General features: G+C 40.0%; 1 protein-coding gene across 1 annotated transcript in view; it reads left to right on the top strand.

Moving 5' to 3' along the window:
* Positions 1-24,316, top strand: part of LOC125847223 (uncharacterized) — a 923,078-nt gene that overhangs the window by 108,585 nt on the left and 790,177 nt on the right. The window lies entirely within an intron of this gene.

The following is a 24,316-nucleotide window of genomic DNA, read 5'->3' as shown; positions in this document are numbered from 1 at the left end:
GCGACCAAAACAATAATTCCTTCTTCACGTCATGCCTATGCTCTCTAATTTGTTTCTTTGCTCGTTTCTTATTATCAACTATCTAAACTCCATTAAACATTGAGGGATCCTATATAACCTAATCATAATTCTTTAATTAAAATTTCCAAATTCAAGATAGAGTTAAAAGTAAAGTTTGAGGGAGTTCTTTCGAGTCATTTTGAGGAGTCATTTGCAAACTTTTATTGTTTTAAGGCTTGAGAACTTGAGTATGAGGATGAGGAGAGTTGAATTTAATTTTTCAAAGTTAATATATGGGAGCTACATATTCCCAAGGGTAAATGTTTTACATTTAAAATGAGACGAAACTTTGATTTTTAAATGAGTTCAAGAGGAGTTTTGAGTATAATCTCTTTTAAGAAAACCTTTTGAGTAATAATCTCAAAGTATGAGGATGCGGAAATGTGTTTAAACATATGAGCATGAATTATATTAGTGGGAGTAGTATTGAGCACCGATATGGGGACGAGTTTAGACAACTCAAAGTCCTCATAAACCATGTATGCCAACATGGGTAAAGGGTCATACTTTTTAGATGATTCCTTATTTCTTTTAAGCATAGTTTACTGGATCCACTTAGTTGAAGATGTCTTATACTCTAGAAAGGAAGAGGGCAATTCTAGCAGCGTGGGCGAGATGTTGTATCAGCACATAGCTCATAGTAATGGTTGTCGGTTAGAGAATCTCCCAATTAAGAGTAAAGAGTTACTATTTCATTTTTTAAAATACATTGAGTTGTTATCTACTGTTTTTAAAGATTTATATAAAGTGAATCTTTATTGTTGTTTTTATACTATATTGAGTTGATTATCCATGCATTGAGGTTTAGTTGAGATGAGGTGAGTATGTTTCATTCTTCTGAGTTCAAACTATTATGTTATGTTCACTATTCCCCTTACATGCTCGTACATTCAATGTAGCGATGTCATTTGGACTGCATTGTTTCATGATGCAAATACAGAAGATCAGTGTCATCAACAGGCACATCGTTGATACCATTTGTAGTTCGAGTTAGCTTTGATGAGTCTCCTTGCTTGCAGAGGATTTAATTTATATCTTTCAGTTTTGTTCAGATGTCGTGGGTCTTGTCTCGACTTCCATCGCATTGTTTTAGAGGCCTCATAGACAGTAGTAGTTAATGAGTCTTTTTCTCATTTTCCTTATTGATGTTTTAAAGTATGTGAGTTGAACACTTATGCTCATTTGTTTATTTTGAGTTAAACTACTTACTTATGAGTTGAGTTTGAATGTGTAATTTCTATTTCACTTGAGTAAGTCTTCCGCTGAGTAGTTGAGCTAGGCCAAGGGTTCACTTGGGAACCAAAAATGGTTCTCGAGCGCAGGCCACTGATTAAACGTATTTCTGGATAACCCAACTAAAGTAGTTGGGGTCAAATCCCACAGGGAGTGGTACGTGTTTGAGAATCAATTGAAAAGTATGAATTTGATCAAATCAGTCATAGGAATAGACATTATCGAATAAAAATATAATTCAAATAAGGGGGGTGACAAGAATGTCAAATAACAGGGGGTTTTGGTTTGAAATTATCAACTACAATAACAACAAATAATACGAAGTAACAATAATGAAATGGGTTCTTGGGATGTGATTCGATTATAGGCTAATGTAGACAAATGGGTAATTGCAAGTATTAGAAAATATCTAGATATTAGTGATTAAGCTAGACTATAGAGGTGGTAAACTTTCTCTCGAACAATCTACCCCGAATCAAGTCAATATCTCTCAAACATCGACAATCATGCAAAATAAGAACATCTTACGCCTTAGTCTATTCACTCTCTCGAGCTGAATGTATGGAAAAGGGTTTAGGATTCACTCTCTCGAGGTGAACCCATGACAACCCAATACCCACAAGCAATCAATCAATAATCTTGGTTTTAAAACCTTTCTCTCGAGCAAGCCCAAAATACGAAGGTAGAACTGCATTTGCAACTATAATTCTTTAATTTAAACAACAATTAATGATTGAAATCAATTCTAAACAATATTTAAACTAACAATTAGCAATACCCATAAGCTAAATCAGCCCATAATCACATAATCACACCCAAGAATTGGGGTTTTAGCTAGGCATCATAAAAAGTTAAAATATCGTTACCAAATTGTGTTTCCATCAATTGGGTAAGATTAAATTCGTCCTTATAATGCTCCAAGTTGAAGAATCTCAGAAACCCACTTTCAATTTCTCAAAAGTGAAAAACATCAATTCTCCAAAGCTTAGGCAAAACTTAGTCTCAATACTTAGAGTTCAAACTCAAAAATTACTCTAATGAATGTTTAGAATAAAATTTGATACTAAACTTAATGTTTGAAAATGTATTTATAGTCGAAAAAATATGCTGCGAAGGGCCATTCGGTGCAATAAGTCCGGCTCGCCGATCTGCCCGTTGATCAATGTCTTCGCCTTTCTGTATTGTCCTTCAGCTTCCTCAAGTTCTGTAACTTTAGGCGATCCAACAGTGCATCACGAAACCATTCGACGATCCGCCGACTGCTCGTTTCTCTCGCCAACTTGGTTTGCTCCTTCAGGGCTTGGCACACTGGATCTTTAGGCAGTCAAGAGTCCATTTGGTGACTCACAAAAGGGACTTGGCGATCATCAAGCTTTTATTTCTTTGTTCTTTCAGCTCGTTTATTCCTTTTTGCAAAATTAGTGTCCATGCTTTGTTCCTCAATCCATATACCTCGAAATTAAGGGTTTTACATCAGTTATTTGAACAAAATAATCATTTGAGGACAGTAAACCATTGTGAATAAAACCCTAAATGAGTCCAAACCTCGGACTCATCAACACCCCTAACTTAAACTTTTGCTTGTCCTTAAGTAAAAGTCAAGTTCAGCTGTTCAAAAAGGATTCCTCAAGCAGTGCTGCACAAGACGCAATCATGAATGCACATAAAATGACTCTACTTACTCATGATAGGATCAATGTTGCACTCAAAGATTCAAGTTGTGACTGACCTTTACCAAAGATTCGCAAGTTCACAATACTTGCTTCAAATGCAAGTTCAAGCTCAACAAAGGTACTCAAATGCCCTCACACAAAGAATGATTCCATATTCACACACAATGGTTCAACACTTTATAGTTTCGGAATCACATACAACTCTGACACTCGCAAAGATGAACACATGCATGACTCCACCCATGGATTTGCCCTTATTTTCCAATTAACATATATTTCAGCTCACTAAAGATCAAAAGGTCTTTTTAAGGCTTGTAATGGGGCTGAGTGTAAATGTATGGTCATTTAGGNNGACTGACCTTTACCAAAGATTCGCAAGTTCACAATACTTGCTTCAAATGCAAGTTCAAGCTCAACAAAGGTACTTAAATGCCCTCACACAAAGAATGATTCCATATTCACACACAATGGTTCAACACTTTATAGTTTCGAAATCACATACAACTCTGACACTCGCAAAGATGAACACATGCATGACTCCACCCATGGATTTGCCTTTATTTTCCAATTAACACATATTGCAGCTCACTAAAGATCAAAGGTCTTTTTAAGGCTTGTAACGGGGCTGAGTGTAAAGGTATGCTCATTTAGGCTTAGTGGCTGCTATCCTCATGAAATGTGGTATGAACAACACTTTCTTCCCTTTTTTTCAACAATTTATTTCATGTTCAAAATTCACCCCATTATTCATTTTCCATGAAACTTTGGACACCCCATTTCTTATTGCAACTTTATTTCAAAACTTTTTCTTTTTCCTTTTTCTTTTTTTTTTGTATGGAGGGTTTCCATCTCTTTCAAAACCATGGGTAGAGGGGAATTTCCTCACATTTCTTTATTTACCTTCTCTTTTCACCACACCCCCAACTTAGGCTTTTGGCGAAAGTTGGCTTTTCAACAAAACCACATCTCATGTGGATTAAGGGTGAAGGGATAAAGAAAGGTCACAATTGCATCAAGTTTCTTCCAAGAAAAGGGTAAGGCTCAAAGGGTGCTCAAACAAAGTTCACACACTCACAAGGTGAGCCACAAAAGAGGTATAATGTTGAATTGTTTCACTATTTAAAATTGTTCCCTAAGATCATTTCAAAAGCTTGCATCACTTAGTCAACCAGACCAACATGGAAAATTCTAGGTGTTATCACACAAGGTTCACGGTAAGCTCATCACACAAGGCATTGGTACCAATATCAAACAAGACTCCACACTTTTGCTAGTGTGCAATGTTTATCACAAAAGACTCATTTGATAATCGGCTAGTCACAACGAGATGCAAAAAATTCACATATTGTCTATGCAACTTCAATTGGCCTCATCGTAGCCACACATTCATTTTTGTTCGATTATGAGCACTATTCAAGTCATCGGTATTGATCAAAACCGATACTCAAATTTGCAAAAGAACAGCCACATCAAAACACAATCAAGAGGTGGCATAAGATTTTCAAAAAGGGTCAAAAACCATTTACAATTAAAACAAGGAAACACAAGCTCAAATATCCAAAAACATAGTGCCAAAACACAATTTATAACACAAAACCCAATATATAAACAAAACACTAATCAAAAGAGGAAGGTATGGAAATACCTCACCCTACCACAAACAAAAAGCTATTTGCCCTCAAATGCAATAAAGTACTCAAACATTAATTGAAATGACATAGAGGGAGGTACAAACTTTGAAAATTATTTTAAAAACCTTAATTCCACATTAATTCATCAATAGAATGATTTAGAAAATCGTTTGACAAGGGACCCATGTTTAGATTGAAAATTGGGAATTTTGGTCTTTGAATCACTTTTGAAAATCTTTGATAGAACTCCTTGAATGAGAGATTATTCAAGAATCAAGAGTCACCATACCTTAATTATTGAAGACCCATGAAATTGAAGAAGAAATCAGTTGAAAACCCATCTTCTAACTTGAGATTCATCAAGGTCTTCAATGGAGTTTTTGAGAGAATCTACTTTTGAGAGGGAAGGGTCAATTTGAAGAATGGGGTCTAATTCTAGGTTTTTTTGGTTTTAACCAACTTAAAATACCCTAAAATAGGTAGAATAACCGTTTATTATAATTCCCCAAAGTACCCAAACTACCCCTCACTTAGTTGGACCATTTAAACAAGTCAAACTTAAGTTTTATTTTCGCACATTTCATCGGGAAATGAGTTCGCGGCGTAGAGGTGTTCCCACAAGTTTTCATAAATTAAATTTCGAGACAGTAGAGTCCGCGACACATCCACGACGCGGACCAAACTTTTGGCCCTTGGTTAACCTAGTCCACGACACGGACATGCTCCCTCCATGAGCAACTTCAAGCTGCCTTGGCAGCTTGTTTGGCCAAGGGTTGGGGTCCTCCTCGGGGACCCTTAGGGTGGTCCCGGGGAGTCGTGCCCGGACGTTTTGACCGTAAAAACATTTATTAAGACACTAGGGTCACCTCCACTAATTTTAGACTCCAAACAACACATAAAAACATTAACAACATACTAGAACACACCAACACGTAAAAGACTAGTTTCTGAATGTCTTGGTCGTCCCTTGACGTTTGAGTTCCAAACTTTTTAAAACTGACTAAAATGGATATTCTTCATTATTTTAACAAGTTATTAATGCATAAAACCCATGTGAGGCTCTACTTTATCCTACTTCATTTTGAGGGTTGTTACATGTGTCAAGCCTGAAGCTCCCATCAATAAGCCAGATGAGGAATCTTCAGAAAGAGGCCACGATCAAGGTAGGGGTAGAGGAAGAGGAAGGGGTAGTGGTCGAGGAAGAGTGGCACCTACCAAAAGTGGAGCCCCAGCTGTAAATGCTCTCAGCTGCGCCCCATGAAGAGGTACAAGAGAATGTGGAAATCAAAAATGAGAAGGATGTTGATCAAGAGGAGGAGGTATAGGGTGAGACTACAGGTATTCCTCCCTTAGACCCAGTGTTAGCTCAACATATCATGTCTTTTCTGAAGGGGTTGGTCAGCCCCGCAATCCTTCCAACATTGTAAGTTGTTCAACCTCCAATCAACCACCCTGTTACTACTATTATTCCCATGGTGAATGGAGCATTAGGCATTGAGGCCTTCTTCCGTCCCTTGTTGGGTCCTGTGATAGACGGATACTAAGACTGAAATGTTGACTAAGTTTTTAAAATTGAACCCGCCTGTGTTAATAGTTCTGAGAATATGGATGCCTATGAGTTTATCTTGGATTGCTATGAGAGTCTTCACAAGTTGGGTATTGTACATAAGCATGGGGTAGATTTTTTGACTTTTCAACTTCAAGGTAAGGCTAAGCGGTGGTGAAGGGCCTCTATGGAATGTAGATCGTCAGTTTTCCCCCCTGTCACTTGGACATAGTTTCATGCTATGTTCTTGGAGAAGTATGTGCCCCGGACCTTGATAGATCGTAAAAAGGATGAGTTTATGGCTTTGGAGAAGGGTGGTATGACTGTAATTGCCTATGAGGCAAAGTTTCATGCCTTGTCTAGATATGCTACTCAGTTGGTAACTTCGGAGGAGGAGAGGATTCGTCTGTTCGTCAAGGGATTAAACTCTGAGTTACAGGTATTGTCTGTTCACATGACCTCTGCAGGTAAAAGTTTCAATAAAGTGACAGACTTTGTAAAGAAAGTGGAAGGAGTTCGACGTGATGGGCAGGCCAAGGCGTTGGCTAAGAAGCCCAAAAGCACAGGTAACTTTCATGGTTCCTACTCCAGGGGTTCGAGGAGGTCGACACTTGCAGCCCGGCCAATTCAGTCAGCCATGTTCGCATCTACAGTTGGTCACTCAGGGACTCCACAACAGAATCTTATTCAGGATAATTAGGGATCCGTGCCCGCGTCAGGCAGCACACCATCTTTTGACCGCAGTTGCTACAATTATGGAGAACCTGGCATATGAGGAGAGATTGTCCCAATCCATGCATGTCTAACCCTATGCAGCAGCAGACCAGAGTAGTGGTACCAACGAGTAGTGGTAATAATAGTAGAGAGCATCCACAAGGTGGGCGAAGAGGAAATCACTGAGGCCGTGGGGGCCGGGGAAATGGTAATGCTGGTAGAGGAGCAGTGCAACAAGGCAAGGAGGTCGCCCGTCAAAATGACAGGGCTCAGTGTTATGCCTTTCCTGGCAAGACTGAGGATGAGCTGTCGAATGCAGTGATCACATGTACTATTCTTGTATATGACTGCATTGATACTGTCTTGCTTGATCGGGGTTCTACTTGTTCATATGTGCCAGTTCAATTTACCTTGGGATTTGATATGGTTTGTGATGTACTTGAAGCCCCTATCCATGTTTCTACCCCAGTTGGAGAGTCTGTCATAGTCACCCATGTCTATCGTACTTGTCCTATATTGTTTATGGATTTTCAGACTTGGGCTGATTTGGTTATTTTGGTTATGACTGACTTTGATTCAATCTTAGGCATGACTTGGTTGTCATCTATTATGTTGTGCTTAATTGTAATGCTAAGTTTGTTACTCTAGAGATCCCAGGTAAGGAAAAGTTAGAGTGGGAAAAGGTGTACAAGCGTAAGCCAACTAAGGTCATATCCTCCATTCGGGCTAGGAAACTAGTGGAGCAGAGGTGTTTGGCATTTTTGGCTCATATTCGGGATGTAGAGGCTAAGTTTCCCTCTATTGAGTCTATTCCTATAGTGTCTGAATTCAAGGAAGTGTTTCCTATCGATTTACCTGGTATGGCTCCAGATAGAGATACAGATTTCTGCATTGACTTGTAACCGGGCACTCGCCCCATCTCCATTCCTCATTATCACATGTCTCCAATGGAATTAAGACAGCAAATCCATTAGCTTATTGATAAAGGTTTCATCCGTCATAGTGTTTCCCTATGGGGCACTCCTATCTTGTTTGTCAAGAAAAATGATGGTAGTATAAGGATATGCATAGACTACCTATAGTTGAATAGGGTCACCATTCGAAATTAGTATCCCTTGCTGCAGAAAGATGATCTTTTCGACCAATTTCAAAGTGAGTCAGTTTTCTCTAAGATTGTTCTAAGTTCTAGTTACCATCAATTAAAGATTAGGTCTGAGGATGTACACACAACGTCATTCAGAACCCGCTATGGGCACTATTAGTTTTTAGTGATGTCTTTTGGATTGACCAATGCACCTGCAACCTTCATGAGTTTGATGAATGGCGTGTTTAAACCATTCCTGGATTCTTTTGTTATCGTCTTTATTGATGACAATTTGGTTTATTCGAAAAGTAAGGAAGAGTAGGTTGACCATCTCTATATTGTTTTGGGTGTTCTTGGGAAACAAGAATTGTATGCCAAATTTTCCAAGTGTGAATTCTTGTTGACTTCAATTGCCTTTTCGGGGCATGTTGTTTCAAATGAAGGGGTAATGGTAGATCCCCAAAAGAATGAAGCGGTTAATAATTGGGTTCAGCCAAGCTCTATGACTGAAGTTAGGAGTTCTGTGGGGCTCACTAGCTACTATCGTCGGTTTGTGAAAAACGTTGCTTCTATTGCCATGCATTTGACAAGGCTGACTAAAAAAGAGGTGTCTTTCGAGTGGACTGACAAATGTGAAGAGAGCTTCCAAAAACTCAAGACTCTTCTGACCACAACACCTATTCTAACTCTGTCGGTAGAAGGTAAAGATTTCATTATTTATTGGGATGTTTTACATTCGGTCTTGGGTTCTATGTTGATGCACTATAAGAATGTCATATTTTATGCATCGCGGCAGCTGAAGGTGCATAAGAGGAACTACCCAACGCATGATTTGGAGTTGGCAGCGGTAGTGTTTCCCCTAAAGATCTGGCGGCATTACCTTTATGGTGTTATGTGTAAGGTGTTTATTGACCATCGTAGTCTACAGCATGTATTCACTCAAAAGGACCTAAATCTGAGACAATGAAGATAGATGGAGTTACTCAAGGAATATGACGTTACCATCCATATTATCCGGGTAAGGCTAATGTGATAGCGGACGTACTAAGCTAGAAGACGGTAAGTATGGATAGTTTAGATTGGTTGGGTGTGTCCAAGCGTCTATTGCCATAGGAGATTCAGAACTTGGAGTCTAAGTTAATGTAGTTGGGCATCTCAGAGAAAGGTGGGGTATTATTCAGCATTGAGGTTAGACCCACTTTCATTGGGGAAATCAAGGCCAAGTAGTTTGAGGATGAGAGGTTTGAATGAGCTTAGAAAGAAGATAGTGTTTGGTAAGGCACAAGAGGTGGTTCTTGATGTGTGAGGTGTGCTTTGTTTTAAGGGGAGAATTTGCTTTCCTCGAGCGGAGGACTTGATTCAGAAGATGCTTACAAAATCCCATTATTCGCGGTATGCCATTAATCTGGGTTGACCAAGATGTAGCGAGATTTAAAATGACTTTATTAGTGTCTCGGTATGAAGAAAGACATAGCTGAGTTTGTGGCTAAGTGCCAAAACTATTAGAAGGTAAAGTATGAGCACCAAAGGCCTGCACGTTTGCTTCAGTGAATGCCAATCCCTGAATGGAAGTGGGAAATGATAGATATGGATTTTGTGGTTGGTCTTCCCAAGACCTTAGGAAAGTTTGATTCCATTTGGGTAGTGGTTGACCGACTCACTAAGTCAGCCAATTTTATTCTTGTCAGAGTAGACTATAATGCTCAACAATTGGCTAAGGCTGAAAGAGATAGTGAGGCTTCATGGGGTGACCTTTTCTATCATCTCAGACCGTGGTATGTAGTTCACATCCAAATTTTGGGGAAAATTGCATGAGGAGTTGGGCACTCATCTCGCTTTTAGCACAGCTTTCCATCCACAAATGGACGGGCAGTCAGAGACAACGATTCAAATGTTAGAGGACATGTTAAGGGCATGTGTGATTGACTTTGGAGGGCATTGGGATAAGTTCCTACCGTTGTGTAAGTTCTCCTATAATAATAGTTACCACTCCAGCATTGACATGGCACCATTCAAGACACTTTATGGGAAAGGGTGTAGATCACCCATAGGGTGGTTTGAGGCCGGAGATGTAAAACCTTTGGGGGTTGATTTGGTGAAAGATGCTCAGGATAAGGTGAGAAGTATCCAAGCTAAGCTTCTAGGAGCCCAGAGTTGACAAAAAAAGTATGTGGATCGTAAGGTAAGGGACATGACATTTCAGGCTAGGGAGCAAGTTCTTCTAAAGGTGTCACCCATGAAAGGGGTGATGAGATTCGGCAAGAAGGGCAAGCTTAGTCCTCGATACATCGGTCCATTTGAGATTCTTGACTATGTAGGGCCAATGGCTTATAGGTTGGCGTTACCGCCTAACCTATCCGAAGTCCATTTAGTATTCCATGTGTCCATGTTGAAAAAGTATCATGGGGACGGAGATTACATCATAAAGTGGGACTCAGTTTTGTTATGCAAAGATCTTCAGTATGAGGAGGAACCGGTTGCAATTCTTGATCGCGATGTTCAGAAGTTGAGGACCAAGGAGATAATGTCCATGAAGGTTCAATGGAAGCATCGTCCAGTTGAGAAAGCTACTTGGGAAACCGAGAAGGACTTGCGAGACAAGTATCCACAATTATTCAACTATTCAGGTACTACTCTACTCTTACCTTAGCCAGTTTTTCCTAGTTTATCACTCGGGGACGGGTGATGGGTAAATTGGTATCATACTAAACCTTGTGCTCTGATTACCAAGTTTGTCACGACCAAGGGTTACACCCTAGGAGCAACACGGCGTACCTGACCCCGAAGGGGTCTCATACAAGCCCATAGCATAATCATAAACATAAAGTCATAGAAATGATGCGGAAAATTTAAAACTTTTACAATCGAAGTCAAGTTCTTTTTCATAAACGAATATAAGAGTCTAGACCTTGTCTCAATCACCATCTAATACAATAGAGAATACAATTAGGGTCAAAGCCCTTTACAATAAAGTCTCAAAAGTAGAAAGTACAATAGAAGCTAGAAAAGAATAACATTTTGTCCTCGAACCATGAGGACTCGCCAAGCTTAGGGAATAGTCAACCCAAGGTTCACTTGAAAAAAAAAGTACATCTCAACGATCGGAACCTACACTCATGGTAAATGTAGAAATATGGGTTAGCACATAAAGTACTAAGTATGGAAGCCATGCATAAAAATCCTTAAAACATGCTTAAAAAGGGACATTTAGTTCAAATCATGTATTTATAAAGTTTAAAATCCATCATGCACATTTATGAAGAAACAAAAGTCAAGCCATATCATAAGCAACCCCAAAGCTATACTAGTGCAATGCAAAGGCAAGATCCCATAACCCAACCAAATACCAAGTACCACTTTTGGGTCACCAACATCAAACATACCATACATTAACATCATTCATAGTCAATACTCACGTACAAGGAATCATTCATATTCACAACTTGTAGCAAGTAAAGTCAACCTTAACAACCATACATATCATACATACATAATTCATAAGTCTTCATAACATAAAAGAACCTTAACACAACCCCTCTCAAAGCCCACTTGTGCAATGCATAAATGGAGTCACATACCCCCACTCACACTAAGTAGTATCTCTTGAGAAATCATAGTTAAAGTCCATGTTCTTAACATAATCCATATTCTTATCATATAGGGAAATTTAGCCTTAACCGACATAGACCATGTGAGCTACATGGAATCCGGTGTCCTACTCCAACACCAAAAAGAGATGTCCTACTTGCCTAAGGTAGAACTTACATAATAGGTTTTAGCTGGATCCACTAGCTAAAGACCTGTGGGCACATAGTTATGCGGTAAGGAGCTTGCTACTAGAAACCCATACTTTCTAAAGTAAAAGGTTTCCATCTCATGAGATAACATACAATGGGAAGCCAGACTTTCTAACGTAAAAGCTTCCATCTCATTTTCCTACCCACTCGGTGTTAAGCATAATTCCCTTTAAAGTCATATTAAGTCTTTACTTAAGTTCATGTTCATGAAAGAATGCACTAGGCACTCAAGTCAACATGGTGTCATAATAGCTCATAGATTCATTAGGTGAGAATGTCGTTTCAACCTTAGAATCATTTATGCATGAGTAAACCTTTCACATCATATTCATAGTGTGTTCATGAGAATAGCCTTTCATCCAACACAACAAAACTACCATAGTCATAACATATCATACAGTCATGTGTAAGGGTAGGGGAGAATGATATTACAACAATACCACAATTACACAATCATCAAAAGATCTTCACTTTCTAAGTGAATCACAATCTCATACATAATTCTCATAAAGAGGTACAAACCCTCATACCTTTGCCCTTCAAGGGTCTTGAATAACAATCAACCCAACCATATAAAATTACTACATAATATAGGAGGAATTTCATGATTCAATAGCTTAATTAACATAAACATATTCAATTGACATACTTATAATATCAACCAACCCGCATCATCAATTCATGATTTATCAATATGGGGGAAACATGGGTCTATGGGGAATTTTCATTATAAAACAACAATACTCCATCAATCCCACCATAATTCATCATAGCCAACCAAAATCAACCATAAATAAACAATTGAAAGAGTTTTGGAAGGAGACTCATGTCATAGATTGAAAACCCTAGGTTTGGGGAAATTTGAATCTTGAAAACCAACTTTTGAGGGGACTCTATGGGTGGGGACTACCCATATATGAAAAGCATACATACCTTGATTAGAAATCCCCATGAAATTTGAGGAAGAACCTTTGAAATCCACAAACCCTTGCTCCAATGGCTCCTTTCTTCTTCCTTGAGTTTAGAGAGAGAAATATTGAGAGAGGAGGAAGTTTTTGATTTCAAATGGTTGTTTGATAATAATGACTTAGTCTTGTGAATTTTGACTTAAAACAACTTATATAGTACCCCTAAAAATACCCAAAACAACCCCACTTAATTGGACTAAAAAGGAATTGACTTAATTGACCCTCGTTTAATTGCCCCCGTCAAGGACCACGAGCCACCCTTCACGAGTCGTGGTGTGGACCACAACCCGTGGTCCTGCCCGTGAAGGTGAGGAAGTGTCCTTGGTTTTGGAGCACAAGGCTCATTTGCCTAAGGCATCCTCGCGAGCCGTGAAGTGGACCACGACCCGTGGTCCTTCTCATGAAAGGTGAGGCAGTAGCTAGGCTACCTCATCCCCCCAAGCCCCCATGACTATGTCTCCTTCACGAAGGGCTCCACGAGCCGTGGGCCCTTCCTTGAAGTTGAGACAGTGGCTAAGGTTTTGGGCGGCCATTTTTCCAAGACCAATGGAACTTCATGAGCTGTGGAGTGGACCACAGTCTGTGGTCCCTCTCGTGAAAGTGGGACAATGTGCTCCTAGCTAGGGGAAGCCTTGGCCTTTGGCCTTGGCTTGGCCCCTTTGCCTTGGCACTTGCCCCTTGGTCTTGACTCAATTACCCTTTATAAAACCTTAAATGACCTACTAATATTCGGGGAGTCATTTTACGATTTTTAACCTTATGTTTAGGCTCTAGCTTAACCTACCATTTTCCGGAGTGTTACATTATCTCCCCCTTGGGAACATTCGTCCTCCAATGATGATTTAGACACCTTACGGAAATAAAGACTCAAGAGTAGCAGCCCATCATGCATGCAACATCTAAATAATGCACAATTCAAAAGAGGAAACATCAACTCCATCTCAAGTCATAATCAATGCAACACAAGGTAGTAGGAACTACATCTACAACCCATTATGCACAAAATTCACCATTTCATATAAACATATGAGGATCTAACTTTCCCAACTTAAGCAAGCTCAACACAACATTAGGGAGCCAACATGTCTTTTCATCACAAACACAACTAAGCATGTTCATAAAATCATCTCATGAAGTCATATCGGTCATCATCATACCACAATGTAAATCAACATGAGAAACATATAATTCATGAAAGTTCAATTTACACTAAACATGAATTTCATCAAGCTCATGCATAACATACGAAAATTATGGAAACATACATACAACATACATAACTCCCAAAATATCAAAACTCAAGAGAAACTACTTACCTCAAACATTAATAGGAGTAAAAGGAAAAAGATAAGGATAACAGGACATCATATCGGCCTCGGCCTCCCATGAGCACCCTCAACTAAATGATTCCTCCACAAAACCTTAACGGAAGCCACTTCCTTGTTTCTCAACCTCTTAACTTGCCGGTCTAAAATCTCTATCGGAACCTCTTCATAAGAAAGACTCTCATCAACTCCCAAACCCTCTATAGGAATATTGGATATCGGATCACCAATACATTTCTTTTGCATGGAAACATGAGATACCAGGTGAACCAGAGCCAATTCATTTGGCAAATCTAATTCATAGGTAGCATTGCCAATACGTTGCAAGATTTTATATGGGCCCACATACCGAGGACTAAGTTTCCCCTTCTTACCAAACCTCATCACACCCTTCATAGGTGAGATTTTCAAGTAGACCCAATCACCAACTTCAAATTCTAGATCCCTTCTTCTAACATCGGCATAAGAGTTGAACCGACTTTNTAACGGAAGCCACTTCCTTGTTTCTCAACCTCTTAACTTACCGGTCTAAAATCTCTACCGGAACCTCTTCATAAGAAAGACTCTCATCAACTCCCAAACCCTCTATAGGAATATTGGATATCGGATCACCAATACATTTCTTTAGCATGGAAACATAGGATACCAGGTGAACCAGAGCTAATTCATTTGGCAAATCTAATTCATAGGTAGCATTGCCAATATGTTGCAAGATTTTATATGGGCCCACATACCGGGGACTAAGTTTCCCCTTCTTACCAAACCTCATCACACCCTTCATAGGTGAGATTTTCAAGTAGACCCAATCACCAACTTCAAATTCTAGATCCCTTCTTCTAACATCGGCATAAGAGTTGAACCGACTTTGGGTCGTCTTCAACCTCTCTAATAAGTTGAACCTTTTTAATGGCCTCATAAACTAGTTCGGGACCAATTAGAGCAAATTCACCTACTTCAAACCAACCAACCGGAGATCTACACCTCCTACCATATAGTGCTTCAAACGGAGTCATGTCAATGCTTGAGTGGTAACTATTATTGTAGGCAAACTCTATCAATGGAAGATGATCGTCCCAAATACCCTTGAAATCTATCACACATGCCCTCAACATGTCCTATAAGGTTTGAATGGTGCGTTCCGCTTGACCATCCATTTGAGGGTGGAAAGCGGTACTAAGCTTAACATTGGTACCAAGCCCTTTTTGGAATGCCTTCCAAAAGTGCAAAGTAAATTGAGTACCCCGATCCGAAATAATAGACAAAGGAACCCCATGTACCTTCACTATCTCATTAACATACAATTTGGCATAGTCTTCCACCGAAAAGGAAACCTTGACGGGAATAAAGTGGGCGGATTTTGTCATTCTATCAACAATGACCCAAATAGAATCATGTTGCCTTCGAGTACAAGGAAAACCCACAACAAAGTCCATATTCACATCCTCCAACTTCCAAGTGGGAATATCTGTATATTGGGACAAACCTCCCGATTTTAGGTGTTCGGCCTTAACTTGTTGTAAATTCAGACATTTGGCCACAAAACCCGCTATATCCTTCTTCATACCATTCCACCAATAGACTTCTCGTAGATCACGGTACATCTTGGTGGCTCCCGAATGAATAGAATACCGCGAACCATGAGCCTCTTCTAAAATTTTTTCTCTTAAGCTATCAACATCCAGAACACATAAACGACCTTGGTACTTAAGCACCCTATCTCCCCCTTGGGAGAAAGCCTCAACGAACTTGCTGAGTACCGATTCTTTCAATTCCATTAATATGGGATCAAGGGCTTGTTTAGACTTCACATCAACCACAAAGGACGATTCAGAACTATGATGGACCATAACACCACCCTTGGTGGAATCCACTACTTGGACACCTAACCGGGCCAACCTATGCACATCATGAACCAATTCCTTTTTCACATCTTCTACATGGGCCACACTACCCATGGACAATCTACTTAGGGCATTCGCAACTACATTGGCTTTGCCAGGGTGGTAAAGGACACTCATGTCATAATCCTTCAAAAGCTCTAACCACCTTCTTTAGTGGAGATTCAAGTCTTTTTGGGTAAACACATACTGAAGACTCTTGTTATCGGTGAAAACATCTACATGGACCCTATATAGGTAGTGCCTCCAAATTTTCAAGGCAAACACCACCGCCTCTAATTCAAGATCATGAGTTGGGTAATTATTTTCATGGACCTTGAGTTTCCTTGAAGAATAGGCAATCATTTTACCATGTTGCATGAGGACGCATCCCAAACCTACTAGAAAATCATCACAATATACCACAAACCCATCTGTACCCTCCGATAAGGTCAACACTTGAGCGGAAGTAAGTCTATCTTTCAACTCTTGGAAGCTCTTCTCACAAGCCTCCGATCACACAAACTTAGCTTCATTTTGAGTCAAGGCCGTCAATGGAGAAGCAATGGAGGAAAAACCCTCAACAAATCTCCAATAATAACCGGCCAAACCCAAAAAACTTCTAATATCAGTAGTAGTTAGAGGTCTAGGCCAACTCTTGACCGCATCCATTTTCTTAGAATCTACCTCAATACCCATGTTTGACACAATATGACCAAGGAAGGCAACCGACCTTAGCCAAAACTCGCATTTACTAAACTTAGCATACAATTGGTGGTCTTTAAAGGCTTGCAATACAATCCTCAAATTCTTCATATGATCACCCTCATTCCTTGAATAGATCAAAATATCACCAATAAAGACGATCACAAATGAATCAAGATATTGCCTAAATACACTATTCATTAGATAAATGAATGCCGTCGGGGCATTTGTTAGACCAAAAGACACTCGGAACTCGTAGTGACCATACCTTGTTTGGAAGGCCATCTTGGCAACCCCTCTCACCCTTAGTTGGTGATATCCCGAACGTAGGTCAATCTTCGAAAAGTAACTAGCTCCTTGGAGTTGGTCAAACAAATCATCAATTCTAGGAAGAGGATACTTATTCTTTATAGTGGCATTGTTCAATTGGCGATAGTTTATACAAATTCTAAGGGACCCATCCTTCTTTCTTAATATACCGTGAGTTTACGATATTTTTAATACATTTCACTTAAGAGTTGTGTGTGTCTAGGGCCATTTTGTATTGGTATTAATGTGTTTTTATCATGTTTGCAGGAAACAAGTTCGGACGTGGAAGTTGAAAGACACAACTGAAGAATGTGCAGAAAAGGGCATCTACGGGCATGACCTACGGACCGTAGGTCTAGTCACGCCACGTAGATGGTAGATGTAGATGGGCAGGCAAGGCTTGAAGGAAAATCAGAGAATTCTTGACCAACTGTGGAACCACGGTTACAAACGACGTACCATAGGTTGACCTATAGGTCGTCCTGCAGTTCCATCATATTATTCAGAGAGAAGGTTCCAGTACCTAATTTCGACAAGTCTAAGTATGGAGCTATGGACGAGGATCCACAGACCGTGGATCGAACAACGGTACGTACTGTTGATCCGTTGATTGTGTCAGAGTTGAAGATTTTTGAAGTTGGAAAATTTGCGTAAGTCCTAAAACTCGGAACGGACCTACGGACTGTAGATTAATCCATGGTCCGTAGGTCAGTGTCATAGATCGAAACCGTGTCCTGAAACTTTATTTCCTTATTTCATTTCCTTTTTAGTTGGGACTTGTTTTCCTATATATAGCGCTTGTAAACCTCGTTCATGTGGGTTAGACCTTATTACTTTTAATCTAGTTTTTGGCTTGAGAGATTAACTTGCAATTTTAGTGATTCTTGATTTCCTAAGTTTGTTTTGAAGATTTTGACTTTAAAATTTCAAGTTGAGATTCTGGGTTTATTCTTCTCATTACGTAAGTTCATGATTTCTTCATCTAAAAATATGAATTGTGTTCTTGCTACTATGGGTAACTAAATCCACAACTAGGATTGTGGGAACCATGAGCGATTAACAACGTATGAATAGTAATTAAGTAATTCTTGAATAGTGTTATTGCATGCATTGATAATTCTTTCGTTTAGAAGACTTTTTAACGAGTGCACGCGTTACAACTCGCCTTGTTGCTACTTGCCGGACCAAGGAGGTAGTTAATAAGAAAAGAATTATCAACAAAGATTTAGTGTGACACTATCTAATAGTCTAATTTAAATTGGTGTGAGGGTGAAAACTAAGTCATATATTGATGTGATGTCTACTATAAGGTAAAGGTAAGGATTAGTAAATTATACACACGTAGTCGAACCAAAGGGATGAAATTCTCTAGTTGCCGGACCAAGGAATTAGAAATACCTAACTTATCACTTTGCATGTAATACACTAGGAAAGGATTACTATTACTAAGATTACCGTGTTATGAGATTATGGGGAACACGTACACCCTAGTTTCTCTCTCATCTTGATAACAACTAGAGTCTGAATCTTGTTCACTGATTATTCACATAATTTCCAGAATTTGTTTCACAAATCCCCCCCTTTAATTATTTGTTTTGGAAGTACGTTGACTAAACGAATATAATCATGGGTTAAAGTTAAGTCTAAATCATATTCCTCATGGGATCGACCCCAACCTCCAAGTTGGGTTCTTTACTCGATAATGATCGCTTATACTTCTTTAGGGAGGTGTAATTTGAGCGTATCAAATTTTGGCACCACTGCCAGGGAATAAGGCTTTTAGATTAAGTTTAACTACATTATTGAACTTTGGTCAAAACTTTGCGAAGAATGAATAACCAAGGAGTCCCAATCAATCCTATCGAAGGAGATTTAAGTGATAGGGTTGAGATGCAGCCTCTGTGGGTTGGTGATAAGAATAATCAGGTTTAGGGTGAAAATCTATTGGGAGATGCATTGAGGGTACAGGATCCACCAGGACCAAGACTGCGTGATAACTATAGGGTCAACTTTAATGCCGTTGAATCTGAAGGACCTCTTGTTCTACCCCCTCTACCTCCAGGGAATACATTCATGGTAACTAGTAGTTTGATGCAGATGCTTACAGCGAGAGGTTTTTTCTCTGGTTTGGCATCGGAGCGCACATAGCCAAGCTGAGGAGTGTTTGCAAAAGTTGTGTGGGTCGAATGGACTTGGACATGGATGTAATTGGATTGAGAGTATTCCCTCTATCATTGACCGTCGATGCTGCTGTGTGGTTTACTAGGCTTCCTCATAACTCAATCTACACATGGGACCAATTAATTGATGTGTTCCTGGCAAAATACTTTCCAGTGTCAAAGAAGTTGAACCACAAAGATAAACTCAACAACTTCGTAGCACTACGTGGAGAGTCTGTGAGTAGTTCTTCGGAAAGGTTCACTGCTTTCATAAGAGGTGTCCCGAATCACCGTATTGATGATGAATCGCTGAAGGAATACTTCTATCGAGGTCAGGATGACAATAGTAAGGCGATGCTCGATACTATCGCTGGAGGTTCATATGGTGAGTGCATTTTTGAGCAGATTGCGGAGAAACTGGAGAAGATTTCCTGGAACAATAAAGCGTGGAGCACTAGAAAGTCGAATACAGGGAGAAACACATTTGCAGTTCAAGCTACAACTAATCAATATAACAATGAGATTCGTGAGGAGATGGCTCAGATGAGGACCGAACTGGGTTGATGTTGAAGCATATGAGCGGAGGTACTGAAAAGCTAAATGTTGTCAATTATTTGACTAGAAATCCACCACTAGTTGAGGAGTGTTAATATGAAGAGGATACTTATGCGGTGAATGATCAGATGGGGGGTTTCCAACCTAACGCCCAAGGTTCCAATACGCATAATTGACGCTAAGGTCAAGGAAACCAAGGTCAGAACTATGACAACTATAACCGAGAGGGTCAATATGTCTGGAATGGGAACTAAAATCACGACAACAACTACAACCGGAACAACTATGGCAACAGAAACGATCGAGTTGGGCCTTATGTCCCTCCTCAAAATTGGGAATCTGGTAATAGGAAAGCTGGAGGTAATATGTCACGTATTGAGGATATGATGCAGAAGATGATGAAGAGGTTTGATTCGACTAATGAGAACGTGAAGGAGATGCGAAATGACTTGTCTGGTATTGGTCAAAAAGTTGATGCCCATGTAGTGTCAATCAAGCATCTTGAGCAACAGATGACTCAGTTGTCTACTACAGTAAACCCACGTCAACCTGGCACACNCTAATGAGAACGTGAAGGAGATGCGAAATGACTTGTCTGGTATTGGTCAAAAAGTTGATGCCTATGTAGTGTCAATCAAGTATCTTGAGCAATAGATGACTCAGTTGTCTACTACAGTAAACCCACGTCAACCTGGCACACTTCCTAGCAACACCATCCAAAATCCAAAGAATGATAGGCATTGTATGGCAATCACTACTCGAGGGGGTAAGAAGACCATTAATCTACCAATGAGATCTGGGGTTGAAATTGAGTCTAGTAAAAATGATGATGTGATTGAGGTAAATAAAAAGCCCGAGAATGCAACAGAGAAAGAAGCGGAGATAACTTAGAAAGTTGTTCCCATGCTTAGACCTCCACCTCCTTTCCTAAAAAGGTTAGCGAAGAAGACTGAAGAAGTCAAATACTGCAGGTTTATTAGTATGTTGAAGCAGCTTTCCATCAATGTGTTGTCGATAGAAGCTTTGGAGCAAATGTCTGGGTATGCGAAGTTTATGAAGGACTTGGTAACTAAAAAGTGAGGCGTGAGTTTTGAAGATGATGATAAGTTGCAACATTATAGTGCTATTGCTACAAGGTCCCTTATGCAGAAGAAGAAGGATCCTGGTCCTTTCACTATTCCTTGTACCATTGGGTTACTACATTTTGCAAAGCCATTGTGCGATTTGGGTGCTAGTATCAATCTGATGCCATTGTCTATTTACAAGAAGTTGGGTTTAGGGGATCCAAAACTGACTGCGATGCGATTGCTTATGGCCGATAAAACTATGAAGAAGCCCATTGGTGTGCTCCAAGATGTACTAGTAAAAGTGGAGTCTTTTATCTTTCAGGTGAATTTTGTGATACTTGACTGTGATGTTGACTTTGAGGTTCCCATTATCCTTGGGAGACTATTCTTAGCCACTGGCCGCGCCTTGGTTGATATGGAGAAATGGCAGATGAAGTTCCGATTGAATAATGAAGAGGCAACTTTCAATAGTTGTAAGTCTATGAAGCAAAGTAGTGAGCTCAAATCGGTATCTATGGTGACTCATATTGTAGAGAGTGATTCTGAGGTGTCTATTGAAGAGAGGTTGGGTGTTGATGCACTAGCAGCAGTAATGATGAATTTTGAAGGTCATGGTATTGAAGACTATGATGAATTGGTCGCTACACTTGGATGCGGACATTATTGGGATTCCTCCTGGTATTTGTTCTCATAAAATTCAACTCATGCTGGATCACAACCCTAGTATTGAGCACCAGAGAATACTAAATCCACCTATGCAAGAGGTAGTTAAGAACGAAATCATCAAGTGGTTGGATGCTGGAGTTATATATCCTATTGCAGATAGTAGTTGGGTGTGTCATGTTCAGTGTGTGCCCAAGAAAGGTGGGATTACTGTGGTACCTAATGAGAGAAACGAGCTTATTCCGATGCGGCCCGTGACTGGATGGAGAGTCTGCATGGACTACCGAAAATTAAATGCTTAGACAAAAAAGGACCATTTTTCTATGTCGTTCATGGATCAGATATTGGACCGACTTGCGGGTAAGGGTTGGTATTGTTTCCATGATGGTTATTCAAGCTACAATCAGATTTCTATAGCTCCAGAAGAACAAGAGAAGACCACCTTCACTTGCCTTTATGGGACTTTCGCCTTCAAACAGATGCCATTTGGGTTGTGTAATGCTCCTGCGACCTTCCAGCGTTGTGTGATGTCGATATTTTCTGATATGGTGGAGGACACTATTGAGGTATTTATGAATGATTTCTCTGTGGTAGGTGACTCTTTTGATCGTTGTATGGACCATTTAGTCGAGGTGCTTAAAAGATGTGAAAAGTGCAATCTTGTGCTCAATTGGGAGAAGTGCCACTTCATGGTGAAAGAAGGGATAGTTCTGGGTCATCGGATTTTTGAGAAGGGTATTGAGGTTCATAGAGCGAAAGTTGAGGTAATAGAAAAGCTTCCACCACCTATCTCTGTTAAAATTGTTAGAAGTTTTCTTGGGCATGCAGGTTTCTAAAGGAGGTTCATCAAGGATTTCTCCAAAATTGCACATCTATTGTGCAAACTGCTCGAAAAGGAGTATAAGTTTGATTTTGATGATGCTTGTCTGAGAGCATTTGGGGAGTTGAAAGAGAAGTTAGTTACTACACCTATCATTATTTCATCGAATTGGGGAAAACCATTTGAGGTAATGTGTGACGCGAGTGGAGTGGCGCTTTGTGTGGAATTGGGACAGAGGCGAGAGAAGATTCTTCATCCTATTTACTATGTTATCAAAGCTCTAAATATGTCTCAAAAGAACTATACAGTGACTGAACAGGAACTTCTTGCAGTGGTTTTCGCATTCGAGAAATTCTGATCCTACTTGCTTGGTACTAAGGTCATAGCGCATACTGACCATTCTGCATTGAGGTATTTGATGGCTAAGAAGGATGCAAAACCGAGGTTGATTAGATGGGTGTTGTTGCCGCAAGAGTTTGACTTTGTGGTGAAACATAGAAAGGGGACAGAAAATCAGCTTGCCGATCAGTTGTCCAGATTGGAGGAAGAAGCTATGCTCAAGCTTGGTGATAGGGATGAAATTAATGATGTTTTTCCAGATGAACAGGTATTGGCTGCTTCTCATGATCTGATTCCTTGGTTTGCAGACTTTGCTAACTATTTGGCAAGTGATCTGGTGCCATTGGATTTGTCTTTTCACCAAAGGAAAATGTTTATGCATGATGTAAAGAAGTTCTTTCGGGATGAGCCTTACTTGTATCGTAGTTGTGTTGATGGGATTATTCATCGTTGTGTGCCCGAGGTCGAGATGTTGAATATACTAGAGGTGTGCCATGCATCATCTGTTGGTGGGCATCATAGTGGTATTCGGACTGCGCATAAAATTTTGCAGTGTGGGGATTATTGGCCTACCATCCACCAAGATGCTCATGATTCGCCAAGTCTTGTGACTAAAGCCAAAGAGAAGGAGGAATTTCAAAGAGGCAAGAGCTTTCTATGAATCTTATATTGGTGATAGAGTTGTTTGATGTATGGGGCATTGATTTTATGGGTCCATTTGTGAGTTCACATGGGATGAAGTATATCTTGTTGCGGTTGATTATTTGTCGAAGTGGGTGGAAGCAATTGCGCTTCCCAACAATGAAGGTCAAAGTGTCACCACATTCTTAAAAGAGAATATCTTCTCCAGATTTTGTACACCTAGGGCGATTATCAGCGATGGAGGTTCCCACTTTTGTAATAAGTTATTAAAGGCATTACTTGAGAAATATGGCGTCCGCCATAATGTAGTCACTCCTTACCATCCGCAGTCTAGTGGGCAAAGTTAAAGTGTCCAACAGAGAGATCAAGTAGATTTTGGCAAAGACTGTGAATGCTAATAGAACGGATTGGTCAAGGAAGCTTGATGATGCTCTATGGGCCTATCGCACCACATTCAAGACTCTCATAGGTATGTCCCCCTACCAACTTGTATATGGGAAGTCTTGCCATTTGCCGGTAGAGCTAGAGCATAAGGGGATGTGGGCGCTAATGAAGCTAAATTTTGATTGGGGCGCCACATCGGATCAGAGAATGAGTGACTTAAATGTGATTGATGAGTTTCGCCTAAGAGCTTATGAAAGTTCAGCCTTGTACAAGGAGAAGATGAATAAGTATCATGATCAAAGGATTGAAAAGCAAGAAGTTGTTGTGGGTGATCTAGTGTTTCTATTCAATTCTAGGTTGCGCTTGTTTCCGGGCAAGCTCAAGTCCAGGTGGACCGAGCCATTCTTAGTCACGCAAGTGCTGCCACATGGAGCGGTCGAGCTTGAGAAAAGAGATGGAACAAGGTTCAAGGTAAACGAGCAAAGGATCAAGGTCTATCTGGGAAACATTGAAAGTGTGCAAGACGTTGTTGAGGCCTACTATCTTGATGAAGTCTGAGTAATCAAGAGGCGTGCGGTGTGCGGCGTGCCGCGATGTTAAATCAGCGCTTCTTGGGAGGCAACCCAAGATGTACAGTCTAGCCAACTATAGGTTTTTCTTTTCGGTTTAGTAGTTTTCTTTGTTTATTTGATTTTTTGTATTCCTTTAGATAGGTGCTTTATTTTTTGTTAGTGTTGGCTAGATATAGCTTAGGGTCCGTGTCTA

Source organism: Solanum stenotomum, chromosome 12 (genome assembly GCF_019186545.1).
Source record: "Solanum stenotomum isolate F172 chromosome 12, ASM1918654v1, whole genome shotgun sequence".
Taxonomy (NCBI): Eukaryota; Viridiplantae; Streptophyta; class Magnoliopsida; order Solanales; family Solanaceae; genus Solanum; species Solanum stenotomum.
The sequence above is the reverse complement of the archived record's forward strand: the minus strand, read 5'-3'. Positions and strand labels throughout refer to the sequence as shown.